A 19,097-nucleotide genomic window follows, 5' to 3' on the forward strand; every position below is an offset into this window, starting at 1 on the left:
CCCTGTAGTTCTTACGACTCCACCCTCTGTATAAACAAAAGTGGGCGTAGATCCGGGGCGTAGATACAGTCACGGTTTATAACGTCAATACTTTATTGTTTCTATGATATCTTCTCTCAGTGCACGTTATTTCGTAATGTGTAATTTAATTAAGATAAGATAACGATATGTTCTGTTTGGGGGAACGTAGTCAACTGAAAAGGTTGAGGGCGCTAAACACAATTTTAGTACTAGTAATAATCGGAGTTTGTATGTAATGCATTACGTCATTATACCATATTTTCGACAATCAACAAATGTTTGAGTTTTAACCAACTAGCGAATACATCTGATCAAATCTGCTGCACAGTCGCCCAGGTGCTTTAACTACAGGCCGCTATTTTTTTTTTCTTCGCATAACTTCACCCTTTGTGTCCCAATTGTTGAATCAATTATCGCTCTTTTGAGACGAATAGCAGCGGAAACTTCGATATTTTGCAATAAATTAAGGACAGTTTTACCATCTTAAGTCACATGAGTGAATACATTCACGTATCAACAAGACAAAAAATGACCGACAATATAAGTAGCGCCGCTGTCACGTGGCTCAGGCTGTTTGTTAGAGGTGACTGAAGTGATGCAGCGTTACACAATTACAATTGATCCAATCACAGTCACGGTCCTTCTATCCAACTTATCCATTATTTGCAGCGATACGTCCCACACTGTGGTAGATAGTGGGTTATCACGTTCCATCAATACGGGGTCAGTGCCCGTGGTAGGCTGTTCAATTATCAGTAAAATCGGACTCTGATGTATTATTGGGTTCATGACCCATTTCGTGTCCGGTCTATCTGGATATTTGAGGGGTGGTTTAGATGGAGGGGGCGATTTCAACCGTAGTGGAGATTAGCCGCTAGCAACGCTATTTCTAGTTACACAATAATTGCTTGTAGTTGGATTCCAACGTTGCATCGCAACGCTACACGCTACACTGCCCCCCCCCCCACCCACACACACCATGGACTCTACGTTGCATAATTCCGTAGTCAGAAAACCCACTTTATTGGTATTTGTATGTACTTTCAGTCGGCATACAGTGTATCACATCATACAACGTTTTGTAAAATTTTCTAAAAAAAACGAATGAGTAAATGAATGTGTACTGGAATAACCTATGCCAGTTTGTTGGCGAGTAAAACAATATTCGGTGGCGCCAAAAGCCCACGCCTTTGGCCAGTCTTGCTAACACATCTAAATATCCACGATAACATAGGTAACGGTAGTTTGCATCGCATTTCACACATTTGACACAATCAAGGATTTGGCAACCCCTTATGGGCATTGAGTTTCACGCAGACAAATAATTTAATATTCCCTACAAGTTTCAACGCACACAGTCATAATAGTCGAATAGTATTACACATATTCTCACAGCTTACTTCTATGCTGTCCAGCGTACACATGCATTATGTTGGCGATTCCCGCCACTCATTGCCACAAGTCTGCAAATACAATTTTGACCGATTCGGAAAAAAACATGCCATGACCCTCTGGTTATTTTAATATAAAGAGGTAAATATTGACGACATATCCTAATTTCCATCACCATCCGTAAAGGTGTCAATCGGGAGATAGGTACCCCGTACAGTCGCTATTCAACTTTATTACGTGTACAATGTGCGCCATTTCTGCGTCAATCGGAATACCAGATACATCTCAAATTGGTAACGCTCTCGTTGCCCTATAGTGTTCCGCAAACAGTACTGACACACATTGGTTCAGTCTGTCAGAAAGATATAGTAATAATGGAATGTTCGATTGAAATGAAATATTGCATATACGGCAATAAATCATTCACCCGCTCAAAGTTAATTTATGCGAAAATGTAAAATTTGGAGAGAAAAATCGCCGAGATAAGTCATTTTAAAAATCGCACTTATCTGCAATACGACTATATGTACTGGTACTATGACACACTTCATCGATGATTGGTCGTCGATTTACAGGCATTTAATTGAAATTGTAGACGATCTTTTATTTAAAATGTCAACATTTTAGCACAATTCCCAGTCGTTTCTAATGTGCCAGACAGAACTGTATAACTCTAATCGAAAACCAAACATCACTACAGTAGCTCAGATTTAGTATCACAATAAACAGTTGACACTAAAATAAGAACCCCCTTGGATGAGACCCTGGGGCATAGTCTGGTATGTTTACGAACGACATTACCGACTGTTTACACATACTAGTATTAGCATGCTCGCGTTTTGACCACCGTCCCATTCACACTGACACATATATAGCATTAATGTTACTCCCACGGTTGTTTCCGGCGAAGGTTATACCCCCACTGTCAGACTCAAATCAACGACTTTATCAAGCTTTGCTTCATACGTGTTGGGAACATAAGTTTTACTCGATACACCTCCGTTTGGATGTTTACTGAATTTACAGAATAAAGAACTCATTACCGGTGATATGTTTATATACAAAGTAATAACAAAAAGGAATACGCGCAAATTTGAGGTTTGAGTAGTTTGAGACAGGCTGGTCAGACCACATGTACGCAGATTCATTTGAAGTACTGGCTAGTTTCGAACTCCGACGCAGTATTTCGACTACAATAGACATTTCATGATGCATGTTACACGGCACATAGAGCACAAACAAACGTGACACCGGGGTTAAGACCGTCTATTCACCGCCCCAAAATTCAATTGCCTGCGAATGACCTACAATCGGGTGTGGTCACCAATGTGGATTGGGAACATTGTGTCTGGGAATAGCACATTGTAATTGAATTGGTGTTACATTGACTTTATCTTACGTTGGCAACCGAAGATTGGGAATGACAAATAGCACAACACAAGGTGAATCTGGCCATCATTTTGATTTGGCAACAGAATATTCTATACAAATAACTTATATCAGCAGATACCTCCGACCATGAATGAATTCAATAGTATTTTTTCAATTGTCAACATATTTCTTTGTGTGTTACAAAATAAGCCGTATTTGCCTTTCAAAGAAACATACCAAATCGGAATTCAACCATTTGTGATTCACAATCGTTCTATTGTAAAAAAAAAAAATAAAAGCGAAAGTCGACTTAAATGTATTTCTGATGAAATATGTAACTTTTGTTTCCAAAAAGTTATGAATCTAAAACAATGCTGTAAAAATTTGATTGTACCTCTAAAATTTGGTGACGAGACGTCCAAGTCGTTCTGCCACCCATTGATTCTCACGCTCCCTGGGAAAAAGTGGTTCCGCCCACGTGTTACAAGGTTATCCGTTCACCTCTGTTACAAACACTGTCCCTCCTTGTCCTTTCATGTAAGTTGACTATAACTTCTCTGCATACAAGTCCTGAAGAACTCTCTCTGTAAAGTGACCATTGGTGAAGTACAACACACGGCCAATGATGGCTACGCAGTGGAAACTAGTCTCTCTCCTGCTGCTTCTATTATTTACATTGGTACTGACCATACCAGGTATGTAATTACACATCTGTCTACATCTTAAACTGAAACTTGGAAGACGTTCGTGTATCTGATCCACAACTCACTCATCTCACATCGCAAACGTGTTATAATTTTAAATCGCATCTCGGTAATAATTAAATCATTTTAATAAACCTTATCCGGTTAGTCCTACCACGGCAACTAACACTGATTTGTCGGAATTAGGCATCGATACAAACTATGTTGCCACAATTACACGCCCAAGTCATTGACAATACATCGGATTCGATCTCTGACATTGAATTGGCATTCCAAGGGGAAGTATATAGATCACGACAAGCAAAAAAATAGCAACACCATGCGATGCTTAGTTATTGATAACAAATATCTAGCCAGTGTTTCACTGATTTGAGTTATTACATAAACGTAATCAAAATTAGGATGCGATAATATGTTTATAATTTTCTATAAATACATTTGTTATTCCATAGCAACACTGACAGGGCTTGCCTGATGTACCCAGACTTAGGGGGTTCAGCCAAGCGTATATCACTTTCCCATTAATACAGTTATAACTTTTTGGATAATGCATTTGTTCTACACCGTGTACATGTGTGGTAACAATTATATTATGACCAAATGGATGACACCATTTAAACGTACACTTGTCATTCTTTCACGTAGCCCGTTAAACAATTCAACTGACTCTCAACACATTTTCATACAACACACCCTTTTTTGGTAGGACGATGTCATTGTGTTTTATGTACGAATGAACTTTAACGATCATGAGATGTCCGTTTCTTTAAACGTGGATGTCAAGTGTCACCAAACATCAAATTCACCTACAAAAGGGGGCTTGTAATATCCAAATATCAGAACTGACATGGTAAACCTAGCGTTATTAAAACATACCCACCGCTTGAGTTGGAGACATTGAAACGTTGCATATTAATAAGAAATTGATCGAGATAATGGCACATAAACCCATGCTTTGACGAGAGACAATCAACGCGTTTTCTTATGTATTCAGTCTCTACTTTTAAAAGTCCTAAACTGTTATAAGCCATTTAATTACACCGCCGCCACCTACTTAAATGTTTGATCTTGGCGAAAGGACTTGTGAGCAGAGTTTACTAAGTGAAATATCCTTACTGCAGAAACCGCCGTTGGGTCGCCTCCAACGCAACTACCAGGCCTGATGAATCGGCTAGCTCCCACGCAATTATGACCAAACTACGCCCTCTCACGTCACTAAAATACGCCCACTGTCTTGACATGACCTGTAAACACATCTTGAATTTTCAAGGTGATTGCGAAAGGAGGAATGTCTGAACGGAACAACACCGTGCAGGCGGACGATGTGTAAAACAGCCAATAAAATACTATAGAACATCTCCAAACAATCAGCTCAAATTTCTCTAAAGTAAAACTTTCTGAAAGTACCGAAAATAATAATCATTAAAAATCTAAGACAATAGAAAACACATGCATGGCATTGTTACTAGCCAACTATAGCTACTAGCATATTCTTGTTTGACCCAATCCCGACTTGTCAGTGATTATTCCAATACAATAGAATACATGTCCTTGGCTCTTGCCTAACTATGGAGGTTTAGTTAAAGGGCGGTGGTAGTCGATTCCCGGTGCGAGATATGGGTCTCATATAAACTAAGAACGCGACTCTGACTGTTGCGCAGATCAACAAGTACCAACTGAGACTTTACCAAGCGTTAATTAGGTAATACTTAATAGGAGTGTAAATATACAAGTATAATTTGTCTATGAAAAGTGGTGGGAATATCTCTATAGTTATATCTACAATTGATAATATTTTACAAAATAGTAATCGTTCTGTTTATATGCGCTTATAACTACTGTTTATAATTGTCTTTACAATTTCTACAGTGGTTGAACGATTATGCAAATTAGGCATTCTCGTAATTTAAGTTTTACAGTGGAAAGAAAGTTTAAACCTAAATACCTTCTAGGGTACTACTTTATTTCCTATAAATCGTTCTAATTTAGTTGGTGCCTTGTTTATCTTGCAGCAACGTATCAAACACGGTGTTAGCCACGTAAATAAGCCCACTCACTTGTGACTTAATTGTCTGAGAACAAAACACAATATAAAAACCTGGTCGTTCTTTTCTTGTGAAACACACCGAATAAGAGTGAAACCATCTCAACAACTGAATAACCAACACGTAGATAATGTCTATTTTAAATCATGAATGATGAAATCATTAGTGTGTTTTTAAATCGTCTTTTCAGTATGCTTTAATTGCATTGTTTAAATTGAGAGAGGCGACAATCTATTGCAATGCGCATGCGCCATACATATACGACGGCAATGCAAATACTGTTTTGTTTTTTTTTATCAAGAATCCTGAATATTTGTATGAATATCAACCCACGATGCTGGAAATGGCGGAGCTTGGATCAGCAATGAATGTTCGACATTTTGAATGCCATCGCCCACTTTTTTCACCTTTCACGGAGACGAAGTTGCGTCGTTGTCTTCATATATTCACCAAAATCGTTGAGCAAGACTCGAACCAATACAATATTATGTCCATTGGGTCAAAAATTATGAAAAATACCTAAAAATATGCAACATGTCAATTTTGTCTGTTCTAAAAAATCGTCAAATAACTTTCTATTTTGATCACGTACAGAAATACTATGGCTCACACAACGAGCGATGTGATAGGTGCGTTATTTCTTGTCGGTCATTGGCTTTCGCTTTACATATGATGTTACGAACTTGATCTCGATGACCTTTATGTACCTCTTGAGTATATGAACATGTCCCAATTACAGTATTCAAACACTGCGTAATAAATGGTGTAGAACTTTTATAGAATATTCAGGTTCCATTGAGAAATAGTAACGTGATCTCCCTTTCCCAGATTGAAATTCTAACAGAACTGATAACAGGGCTCATCGAATAATTTCAAAGCATAAAAATTCCATCAAAATGTATATCTATAGATGGCTGAAGCAGTAAATAATTTAGATCGATATTTTTTTTCTTGGTCCGGATTTTATATTCCAGAAGTGTACGGAAAATTTATTCTTTCGTTGGTAGTTATGGAGTGTGGTGAACTTCTTGACATAGACGACCTATTGGCCAGGGTGTGACCCAGTGACAACATTGGTTTAAATATAAGCTGACGCCGCTTACTGATATAATCTGTCATTCTTTGTTTATATAAATCAATTTTTCTTGCATGTTGTGTTGGAATGTGGGTTGGGTGCTATGATCGACGCGACCGTCTCAACGGCTCACGTTATGTCACGGAGAAGGCGCGGTTTTAGGGCGAAATTAATTGAAATGTACACAGATCAATTATATACTTGACAACAAAGGGTTGTTTTCACCAAATATGAAGGATTATGTACATGTTGCTGTGAGGTTGTCCTAAACCAAAAAATGCGCATTATGAATAATCAGATATTTACCTACTTTCCCAAGTCAATCAACTAGTAAATCATCATACTGATATAAATAGCTTATTGTAGATACATGTACCATGGTCTCTTTTCTACCTCCAGGCATGTACCATGTACTTCAAACTCACCAGCCACACTGCAGTTAAAATACCGTTGACCTGCGAGATAAGTTTGTATGTACAGTTATTATTTGTCGTGCAACAATATGACAGGGTAAAGTAAACATAATTACTTTGCAGTAAAGCAATTAATTCCAAGAACACTAGTAAATTACAGATAAAATAATTTGCTACGAAAATACAGTCAGGTTATTCACCTGGATAAAATGTGGTGCTTAAGACTAGTTAACCAACTATTAAAGGCATGTTGTACTGTCATTGGAGCAAGCCTGACACGATATAAGGACAAGTCATATTTGTATCCACAAGCCTGGCAGGTTCTTAGTCCAGTCTTTCATGCGCGTCTGCCATGATTTAGAACGTATAAGTCCGACTACGTTTTGTGACAAGTCTTACAGTGCCTGGGAACAGTCTGGCAAGGTATAGGTCCATTATGCTAGGGTCCCATGACCAAATTACCAGGGTAGTGGGACCAGTCTGGCAAGATATTGGGGTAAGTGTGTTATGGTCTTGTGACAATCTGCTTGAGACTAATCTGGTGAGATGTTGGAAGCAGTATTTCAGGGTCTTTGGACTTTCACTTTTTACTTGTGTGTCAAGATCGTGTGACCACCGTAGCAGACTAGCATTGTATTACAATTAGGTTGTCAGCGTCATAAGCCAGTTTGTCATGATCTTGCGACCAATCTGACAGATTATTAAACCAGTCATTCTCTGGTCTTGGAACCACACTATTGCATTGTGACCAGTCTGCCAGCATTTGTGCACCAGTGTTCCAAGGTTTTGGAACATTCTGTCGGGGCTTTAGGTCTATTTGCCATGGTTTTGGAACAGCCTGTCTGGACTCTGGATCAGCCTATCTGAATTTTGGAACAGTCTGTCAGGGTCTTGGATCAGTCTGCCAGAGCCTTGGATCAGTCTGCCTGGGGTTTGAAACAGTCTGTCAGGGTCTTGGATTAGTCTGCCATGGTTTTGGATCAGTCTGTCGGGGCCTTGGATCAGCCTGCCTGGGGGCTTGTATCAGCAGGGTTTTGGTTCAGTCTGCAAGAGTCTTGGACCAGTCTGCCTGGGTTTTGAAACAGTCTGTCAGGGTCTTGGACCAGTCTGCCAGGGTCTTGGATCAGTCTGCCAGGGTCTTGGATCAGCCTACAGGGTCTTGGATCAGTCTGCCAGGGTCTTGGAACAGTCTATCTGGGCATTGGACCAGTCTGCTATTGTTTTGGAACCCCTTCTGTCAAATCTTGGAATCACATCACATCACATCACCTTGCGCCACGTCACGTTACGTCACGTTCGACATGCTACATAAGATTACCACGTCATTTTTGTGTATTTAATTTAACTGAACGCTTATCACTTATTTACCTTGATGATGCTTCTACTGCCAAATAATGCATCACATTACGTTTACAGGTGACATAGACACACTAGTAGTTGCGTTCATGCACAACTCCTTAGCACGGGCTAAGAGGTCAAATTCCTTAGCCCGTGCTAAGAAAACGTGCATGAACGCTTAGCTAAGGAATGCTAAGTACGGGCACAGGGAGTTGGACAAACTTATGTATTTTAATAACTTATTAAATAATAAATTGTTATATAACGTTTCTTATACCCCGCCCCTTCCTGGTATCGATTTCAAGTAATCACTGATCCTTGTTTATACCACTCTTTTCTTTATCACTACTTTGTTACGCGCTAATGTTATATGCAAATGTTAACGCGCGATGTAGACACGCAGGGCGTCCAACTCCTTGTGGTGCGAGTAAAATCTCATCCGATATTAAGACGCGTTCCAGACCCTTAGCACGGGCTAACAAATTGTGCGCGAACACTTAGGCCAGGGCTAAGCGCCCTCTGTGGCGACATTTAGGTGTGAATATTATGCACGTGATCAAATATATGCAACTTTCTCATTTCCAAAATGGCAACCGACTCAGTGTGTACGAAACTTCGTTCCCTTGCAAATACTGTAGCGACAAGGAGGCAAAAGCTTTACTGAGTATATGGAAATCTTGAGACACTTGGACTCCTCGCCGGGGAACAGAAAAAATGCATACCAGGGTATGCCAGCTAAATTAGAGAGATTTTCCGGCATAAGGTAGAAGCCTACTCATAAATTAAAACAAAACAAAGACAGAATTTATTCATTTTGCAATAAATTGCACTCCAAGGCAATATAAGGATACCTAAAAAAAGTTGGGGGTCATCAGCCTTTTTTTCGAGAAATTGATGGTTGTATTTCAGTGGAAAGTCGCCATTTTGACACTATTATAACACTTTTACCACAGGTTCCTATGGCAGATATATTATGCAATATCTCAAATTGTAGCCTGGTGTATAGTATATTGTTGATGATGGAGTACTTTTTGTTGTTCTGAATTATTTAAAAAAATCTGGGTTTTAAAAAGTGTCAAAAAATGCATTTTTTCTTTAACATTGTGTTCTATGAAATTGTTCTAAAAATAACATTTTTCAAGAAATATTAGGACACGTTTCTCAAAAAGCATAACTGTAACACACAAAATAATGCTATTTCATTGTACCATGAGACATTAGCTTCATGATTGTACATAATAAACATTATGATTGTCATTGGATTTATGACCAATTTTGTCAAAAATTATGACTAGGCCCCTTAGCCCGTGCCAAGGACTGGCCCCCAGTGCGTGGTCGCAATTGGGTCTAGCCGAAATGCAAATATGTAAGATAAGCCTAAATCAGCTTAAATTTTAGCTCGTACTTCGTGTAGCGTGAACACTACTTATGATAAATGCAATTCTAACCCCTCAAATGTACTGTACACATTGACAGAGGTCCTTGAGTTTGAATAAAGCCAGCACTTCATATATTCATATAGTAGTTTGAAAACGTATTGTGTATTGTAATGTGTATCAGTGAATGCAGCTTCACCGCACACCTGATTTACTGATCGTCTAACTGGTTCATTGGTCTAGTGGTTATACTAAGATCAAAGTTCAAAGTTTGATTACAAACGCTTAATTCATACACCTTGCTTATTTTATAACTACGTAATTACACGTGCGGCTATTGTTACGATAGTATTCGTAGTTCAAGACATGATGTACATCTGCTGGGTGCTCTTCGTGATATTTTAGGTTTTACAAGACTGTGTCGCCCTGTTCTACTTGTGGAGAGTTATGTGTGCACGCTGACCTAGTTTAGGTATGGCGAGGTATGTTGTAAGGTGTGCCGCTATTCAAACAATTAGCTTAAAGCGATTATAAAAGAACACCCTTTTCATTACCACCCACACAGGGACTAATCCTACACAGTCGTGATAATTACACAGTCTCTTATTTACTTAGATAGCACGGTTCATGTACACACATAAAGCAATGTTGACGACAATAACCACTGTGAGTTGGAAATACAGCCAGTAAAAACCCATCTCAAATATACGACTCGAGTCGGGTCACTGCTACGTAGGGCATGGGAATATAATAAGGTGGGGACAAAGCCTTACTCTTGCGAACACACTCAATCTACAGAGCAACAAAACCAACAAAAGCATTGGTCTGTATAAAGAATGTTAAGAATAAGACAATTTCACTGAATGAGGCAAGCCTTTGTACAGTCAAACAAATTAATTTTAACGATTGCAAAGATAATCAATGAATGGTAGGCGTTTTGGAATGTAGTAGAACTTCTGAACGTGTAACCACCGTCCCTCAACGGGACGGTGGTGTAACGCATGAAAGTTGAAAGCTAAAACACGTAAGTAGCCTTGACACATATTCAGCATTGAAAAAGTTACGACTATAAGATGATTTTAATAATCTCTCATTTTTGTCATACCTTTCCACTCCTAGGCGCACAAACTATTTGACTTCTGTTCCTTCTTGTATATATTTTATAGCCATCCACATAGTCACTCTGTAAACTTGTTGCCTCGAGGGCAGTTTAGACTAATGAGAAATAAGGTTATTCTAACGACCTTGCCCACGCAATCGACGCCAGATCCGCTCAATGAACACCATATTGCATTGGTAACATGTAATGGTTTTGAAATTGAATACATTTTTAACTGTTTATATATATGTCGTGAATGTCCGACACTGTTAATCCCCTCTTGGACCGATTTCGTTCAAAGTTGGCACAAAGATAAGTCACAATAGGAGGCATATGTACGTTGATTGTTGTTTGTGTTTTGTGAATGCTGTTGTCTTCATAACACTAAAATCAGTATTTGAACATGTCGTCGACCGCCTGTCAGGTACGCCTGGGCCGATTTCATACAAACTTTACATTGACGTCATTCATGGTGACGTACATGTACACACTAATGCTCGTCATTTTGTTTCGTGATCTGGTTCAAAATGGCCGACTGGCGGCCACGAATTTGTACGTGTCTTTAACTTTTTCTCGAACATGCTTTGACCGTTTTTGTTCAAAGTAGACATTAAGATAAAATAACATGATATACATATTTATGATGATTTTTCTTTGTATTCAAGAAAACAACAGTTAAACATATTATCAACCGGTTTATCATGCAAGCCTTGGCTAATTTCATTCAAGCTTTGTATTCATAGTAGATAAATGATTCACGTTTAGTTTCGTGATTGTTATACTGAAACAACTGATTGACATAAACAGTTTACAAATACTACTTGAATATGTCCAGAACAGTCTTCCAGATAAAAATGAATAATGGGTTGCCGATTTCAAGATTTTTCTCAGTAGCAATTCACAGAGATTGAACGTCAAATACACTAAATTATTGGTGGGACTATTCATTTACAATTACTTTTTTACATATAAACTTGCACTCTGGGAGCAAAACCTAAGGCTGTGTGCCAGTTGTATTGGGGTTGTGGAACTATTAAGAATTTACTATACGTTCAAATTTCGACGATTTTCAGCTCTTTAAAAATTCGTTTCCTAACCTATGTAATTGTTTGTTTGACTTTCACGAGCTAACACTTTGCATTACTGCACGGATGCGTGCTGATTCATAAATAGCTGCGGTGCACGGTAATTCGAACGAATCTTTAATTATTTCCCGTGTTTTGCGTGTACTCATATCATCAAACATGTCACATAGTATTTCAACGGCAACAAATTCCTCTTTTGTAGAGTTTAAAAGAACAAACAGTTCATAAACGCATTTGTTTTGAAAAATAACTCACAGGAAAAGACGAGAAAAATCCGGATTACAGCAGCGGGCATACTGCCATATATTCGTATTAATCGAAAGCACCCCGGGCGTTGAAATGTACAAGAGACTACTTTTTCGCAGATATTTATATGATCCATGCCAAGAACTTAGGTCGAGAGTAACACTGGTGGCACGAGTTATGTATAATTCATTGTCACAATTAGACTACAAATTGTATATCAATATCTGAAATCAAAATACTACTTTATAATACAATATATGTGATTGCGCGAAAAATCTATCAGTGAAAACGAAAATGCTTTACATTGAGAGTTTCGTCGTAGAGGTCACACTCTCCGAGAGCATGCGAAAGATACTACATGCGAATATTATGTGAGTAGTATATTCACTATTGGTGTTTACCGTTACGTATTTCAGATGGTTCCGAGAGAGCACAGACCACGTGTAGTGACAACCCATGTGTGATTGGTACTTGTATACAACAAAGCGGCAATCCTAGGTATATTTGTAATTGCGATGAAGGTGTCACAGGACAACAGTGTGAAACAAGTAAGTGACAACAACCAATCATTACTACTACATCTGTCACCGTAACACCGTAAGTTACAGCGTGCCATAATTTTGCGGTATTTTACGTGGTATCTTCATTCTACCATATTATGAAATGCGAATTCCAAATATGGAACGATTACGCGCGTAAGCGCAATAAAAATAAAATAACAATATAATAATAAAAACAAACATGCCGTTTGACCGGTACACTCAATCTGTTCTAAACTTTTTGTATTTCGGCATTCCCATAATGTATCCTGGGGGAATGTATAATAATAAGGTCATTACGAGGATACCGAAAAGTATGCAGTACTGCGCGTCGGTCGATACTTCCGCTGTACTGTCTTCGTGCATACTTTTCGGTATTCTCGTAATAATCTCATAGTATTTCGAATAAATTCCGTTCCATAAAAACTAGAATTTTCTTTTCAAATCAAATATTTATAAATGGTTTCTGCCTATCAAATGGGGCTTGTCAGTCGTTAAAAAATATCCCATAAAAATGAATGACGAATTGATAATGAGCGTTACCAAATAGCTACTCTAGCCAATGAATTTGAACGTGTAACGTGTATTTTATAACTCTCCGTTAAAACACACCAAATAATAGACTGCTTTTACATAATTAAATATTGTTGTGTTTCTCCCACAGATATTGACGAATGTATTAGCGATCCTTGTCAACATGAAGGAACATGTGTGAATGTTATACCAGGCTATCACTGTTCATGTCAACCAGGGTGGACTGGAGTCAATTGTGAAAACGGTAAGGAATGCTATATTTAGCTATAACTTCGTCTCTAATATAGAACGTAATACTTTATGTGAATAAAATACTATGTAAATACAAAATATGCAAAGCTGCCCTCTACGTGTGAACATGTCACACATTTTTATTAAGTTAATTACACCTCTGTTTGGCGTCCTACCCATTAGGGTTATCGAATACAGTATTGACTATCTTATATACGCCTTACTGTTATTGGTTGCAAAGTACTAACTGGTGCATTAATTAATAACTGTCGTGTAAATATATCCACAGAAACTGGTCCATGCGTTGTTGAGCAGGGCGACGAGCCGCCGTGTCAGCACGGTGGGGCTTGTACAGCAATCAACGATGTCGACTATGTTTGTGAATGCCCAAAAAACTATAGCGGCAACATCTGTGAAAACGGTGAGTGAAACGTAGTCACGTGACCTTTTAAATACTAGTAATACGCAGCATAACACATCGAATGTGTTTAAGTGGTGTATAACTTGTCGTAAGGGGCGCCTTATTTAGTTTGGCTTCCCAACTTGTTCAACAGATTTAAAATTTAAAGGCTTAACTTAATTTATCACAACTTTCCACGTGCAAGTTTCCATCTAATATATTAGACCAGTAATATTTGTTGAATGCGGTAACACCCCCCCCCCCTCGCCTCGGGGGATTTTAAACACTTCGCAATTGAGAGTCTGAAAATGTTTTGATCCTTTTGGTAGACCATTAGAAACTCTGGGTCGATGGCAGAAAAACTATGGGAAATATTTCTCCCTCACTTAGATTTGTACTATTTTTTCGAATAACGAATTTGAACTTTTATTTTCTGTGTGTATAATATTTTTTTCTTAAAAATTAGGCATGCAGATTTTTTTCTGTTTTTGACGATGCAGTATTTTCCCCATGATTCTTCACTGTGCATTTTTTCAAAATTCTGCCGTCACCTTATAGTTCATAATGGTTCACCCCGTTATAAAACTAAAAGAATATTTTAGACTTATATTTTTATTTTTTAATTTATTGCATTCATACTTCCACAAAGAAACACCCCAAGTCTAATTGTATTGTTAAGGTTGAATATCTAGGCGTTTGTCCATGATTCGATATCAAGATATCAAGATGGATAAAATTCATAAATGAATTCCGTATACAAACAGTCTTCAAAACTACGGTTCCTTGTAATAATGTTTGTATTTCGTAGATGTGAATGAATGCGTCACGTTAGCTGAGTATCCCTGCATTAATGGCGGTACATGTGTCAACATTGATGGCAGTTATTATTGTGACTGTCCACCTGGTTTTACTGACGAGTCTTGTCAAACACGTAAGTAATCACATACATGTATCTATGTCACGTAATATTCATGAATACTTGGTTCAAATCACGAGGCTGCAATTTTCGGAGATTCTCATATGAATTACAATTCCAATTATTAATAAAATAATATTGTTTGTTATATATGATATTCGATATTTTGAGCTCGATCGTATCCGGGCATCAGACACAACTATTTTCCCCGCGATGATATATATATATATTACTATGTCATACATTTTTTTGACGAATTGGACCATCAGAGATATTATTGTTATGCTTACGAGGTCGTTGAAAGTTTATTCCTTGTAATAAAAATAAATTATCAAGTGTTTCAAAATAAGTTCAAGATTCAATATTAGTGGTTTCTTTGACGGTCCATTTGTGAAATATATTTGCCAAAGCTTATTAATTCATGCTATTCATTACTGTATTTCTATTCTATACTTTTTAACTATCAAATATTGAAATTAGTTTGATGGTCTCAAGTTGTTCGTGACGAGCCATATTCATCTAAGTAGGATAATGTTTTATATTACGGTTATTTTTCATTGCCTTTTCTCAATATGCTTGACCCTTATCGAGTTTTCATGTTGTTCTGTTTAATATGCGCCCATTTCAGAATTTGATACCTTGCATCAAAATTGCATTTAATATGGCCTATAGAACACTTCTCACTGAACCATGTAAGCATGGCTTTGGGCTTTGCATAGTTCATTAGAATTTAGGAAAATCGTGAAAGTGAATTTATAAGAAAAAATAACCCCGAGCGATTACAATTGAAATTACGTTTGATTTTGTGATCATGCCCTTGCTTTTGTCTGATGTGGACTAAGTTTCGTGCTGCATTGTTTCTTGATTTGTTGTCGAAGCTACTTATCATTTCTCGCATGGTCAATATAATCGACGTTAATGGCGGTTTATACGATCACAGTCATATTGACCTTCGTCTTCTATCGCATACACCCGTACTCAAGTACCACTACAGTAAATTCCAATCTAAGTGTATACTATTATTCTCTTAACAAACAACCTTGGAACGACATCATTTGCTAATAAAATGATAACGTTTTATTTTAGCTATCGACCTATGTGCCAATTCACCTTGTGAAAATGGCGGTACCTGTGAAACCATAGAGGACGGCAATGACTACCAATGCTTATGCACAGTAAGGTGGCAAGGAGACAACTGTCAAATAGGTGAGCCAATCACAAGTGTTGTGTCAATTATATTATAAACATAAAACCTAAGACGAGAGCGTCCAACCTCGATTGAACTCATTTTATTAATTTTTTTAACCGACAGAGAAAAATGCGTGTGGAATCGATCCTTGTAAAAATGGAGGCACGTGTAATAACCACTACACGTATTACACATGTACATGTCCTGCACATTACTATGGCGATACATGTGGCAGTGGTAAGTTATTTCGCTTTGTACTCCAGCCCGTTGGGGGGTCGATTAGGCATTGTTCCATTTAACTGTGGAACGAATGGGCATGAGCGCCACCACTGGCATATACATAAAGTAGCCTAATAAAAAGAACTAAAACCAAGAGTACAAATCATAATCTAAATACTAGAGTCGTGTGTTTTCGCATTGTTCTACATAGTCGTGGGACAAGGTACGAAAAAAACACCAACGTTTACTGAAAGAAATATGTACGTCGGCGTATCGCGAGTTGTAGTGTTAGTATTGTGCAGTCTTGTTTTTTATTCGTATACACGGTACCGATGATGATGTCATAGCAATTCAAAAGTTGTACCTGCTGTTTGTGTTTATTATTAGTTAAGACGATAAGTATTGTACGTTACATTACAGAGTACGGTATTCGTAACGATAAGTATTGTACGTTACGTTACAGAGTACAGTATTTGTTACGATAAGTATTGTACGTTACATTACAGAATACGGTATTTGTTACGATAAGTATTTTACGTTACATTACATTACAGAGTATGGTATTTGTTACGATAAGTAGTGTACGTTACATTACAGAGTACGGTATTGGTTACGATAAGTATTTTACGTTACATTACAGAGTATGGTATTTGTTACGCCACTGGAAATGCACATTACATCACATTCGATGAAAGGTGGTTTGATTTCTATGGAACGTGCAAATATCAATTCGTCGATAGATGTGACGATATTCCTAGTCCTAGAATTAAAGTGTTGACGCAGAATACAAGACCGTCTACTGAATCTGACACTACCTATATATCTGACGTGTTCATAACTGTTGGTGCTTATGTGAGTGTTATTTTTTTTACATATGACATGTTTATGTTGTTGTCGGGCGTTGTTATTTAAAATAAAACAATAGTACGCACTCTGTGTTGGCATTACAGGGGAAAAATGCATTTAGAGGTGAAATTTCACTTTTTTAACATTTTATATAGCATCCTTATTCTTGAGTGAAAATTTCAACATTCTTTTGTGAGTAGAACACATTATAAACTAGGTTTATTAAAAACATAACTTATTAACCTAAAAAATATGCAATCAAGAAGTTGAAGGAATATTTATGTTATATGTTGCAGGAAATTAGTCTGGGTGCTGGAATGGACGTTCTAGTAAACAACATTAAAGTGAATCTACCAATAAATATAGGCGCAGGTGAAATAACTATCGAATATGTTGGCCTCTATGTGGTGAGTGAAACTTACGTCATTCTCTCATTGATTTTTAAAGGTTGCCAAGCAATGGCTGACAGTGTTTGTATATGGTTAGGTAGCGCAAACTTTTAACGACCGGTACTATATTCTGAATAAGATGTCAGTAAATAACCTTTACTAAGTCTGTGTATTTCCATTAACTATTGCAGGAACTCAGCACAGACTTTGACGCTGTTGTGAAATGGGACGGCTACAATACACTAGAGGTTCGCCTTCCTGTTACATTAATTGGAAAGACGTGTGGGTTATGTGGCAATTTTAATGGAGATCCATCCGATGATTTGATGACACCAAACATGGAACAGGTAGGACCATACGACGTAGTTAAATACTCACAACACAGATCACAGGTGTACTTAATCCGATATATAAGAAAAGTAGGAATGGAATTGAATGCATGTGCGGTATCATCGCTATCGTGTGTTCTTGTGTGTCTGTACAACAAGCACACTACATAGCGGTGCTTCCACGCACGTAAATCTACACCGCTCATACCCGGATATTAGATCGGCCTTGTGAAGACTGCATTACAACGTTATGAAACTCATACAATATTAGAAGTATTTTCGATCATACTCCGTGTTTACCTTTATTTTTTTAATGTTGGTGCATTTACTTACGAGCAAGAACAATAGTAGACTGGCAAAGTCGGGACTTCTTTTTTGTTTTACAAAAGAAATATATAATTAATTGTCAATTTGGCCTTTTTAGCGTGATCGCGAAAACTAACGTGACCACGAAAGAAATTCCGATTATATTTTTTTTTGTGAAAGAAAAAAGAAGTCTCGACTTTGCCAGTCTAGAACAATAGTTACACAGCGTGACGTCAGAAATAGAACCCGTATTTCACAATAATAAACCGTCCAGGGCCATGTAAATGGTAAACACCATACGAAAAGAAAACATGGAGTTGGAGCCGATGTTTAGTTTCTACCATAGCTACGTATTGTACACCAAATGGTTTTGCAAAGCGACATAAGGTCTTAAGTTGGGGACAAAATAGTTTGGCGAAAGCCGACTTGAGTTCACTCACAATGATTTCAATTCTACCAACATTGACACTGGAGTTAAAAAAGATGAAAGAAACGTCGGAAATATGAAATACTAATAAAAAATAATCATAACAAATTGAAACTTTTTCAAATCAATGCGGGTAAAAGTCAATATATAAGAAAATCCCAAATAATAATAATACAAAAACTAACTACAGATACTACGAATTATTCTCGTTAACAAACTACACAACCGTGACTAATTAGTTAACCAAAGTAAGATAGAAATTATATATGGTCGAATGCTGTAGTAATAAATGAAATGAATGCAATCCGTCGTCAGCGAGGCATATTTATGTACTGCTGAAACTGGTATTTTCTTGCAATGCTACATCGACGTGAAAAATAATTGTTTTTCGAATCTTCTTTGCCGTTTATATGCACGATGACACGTAATCAATGTCGTAACAACAAATGGATATAATTTCAAAATAGCAATTATTATTATCACCATATGCATATCGTTGTCCATGTTTGGGCCAAATAACATATTGACGAATGAGGGCGTGATTTCGGCACGAGCTGAGTCGGTCCCAAATGGGTTCCAACATAGACCCTCTGTTAGAGGGTCTGTG

At 37.6% G+C, this 19,097-nt stretch overlaps 1 long non-coding RNA gene and 1 other non-coding gene across 2 annotated transcripts; both read left to right on the forward strand.

The window, feature by feature from the left end:
* The first annotated feature begins 14,692 nt into the window (after window positions 1–14,692).
* Window positions 14,693–15,988, forward strand: LOC146733620 (uncharacterized). Its single transcript, XR_014926644.1, has 2 exons — window positions 14,693–14,800; window positions 15,872–15,988. It is a non-coding gene; the product is annotated as an uncharacterized LOC146733620 (long non-coding RNA).
* Window positions 15,989–17,853: 1,865 nt separating this feature from the next.
* Mir2006 (microRNA mir-2006) lies at window positions 17,854–17,953 on the forward strand. The gene has a single exon (NR_038796.1). It is a non-coding gene; the product is annotated as a microRNA mir-2006 (primary transcript).
* Window positions 17,954–19,097: the final 1,144 nt, after the last annotated feature.

Source organism: Saccoglossus kowalevskii, chromosome 16, assembly GCF_978046115.1.
Source record: "Saccoglossus kowalevskii chromosome 16, keSacKowa6.1, whole genome shotgun sequence".
Lineage (NCBI taxonomy): Eukaryota > Metazoa > Hemichordata > Enteropneusta > Harrimaniidae > Saccoglossus > Saccoglossus kowalevskii.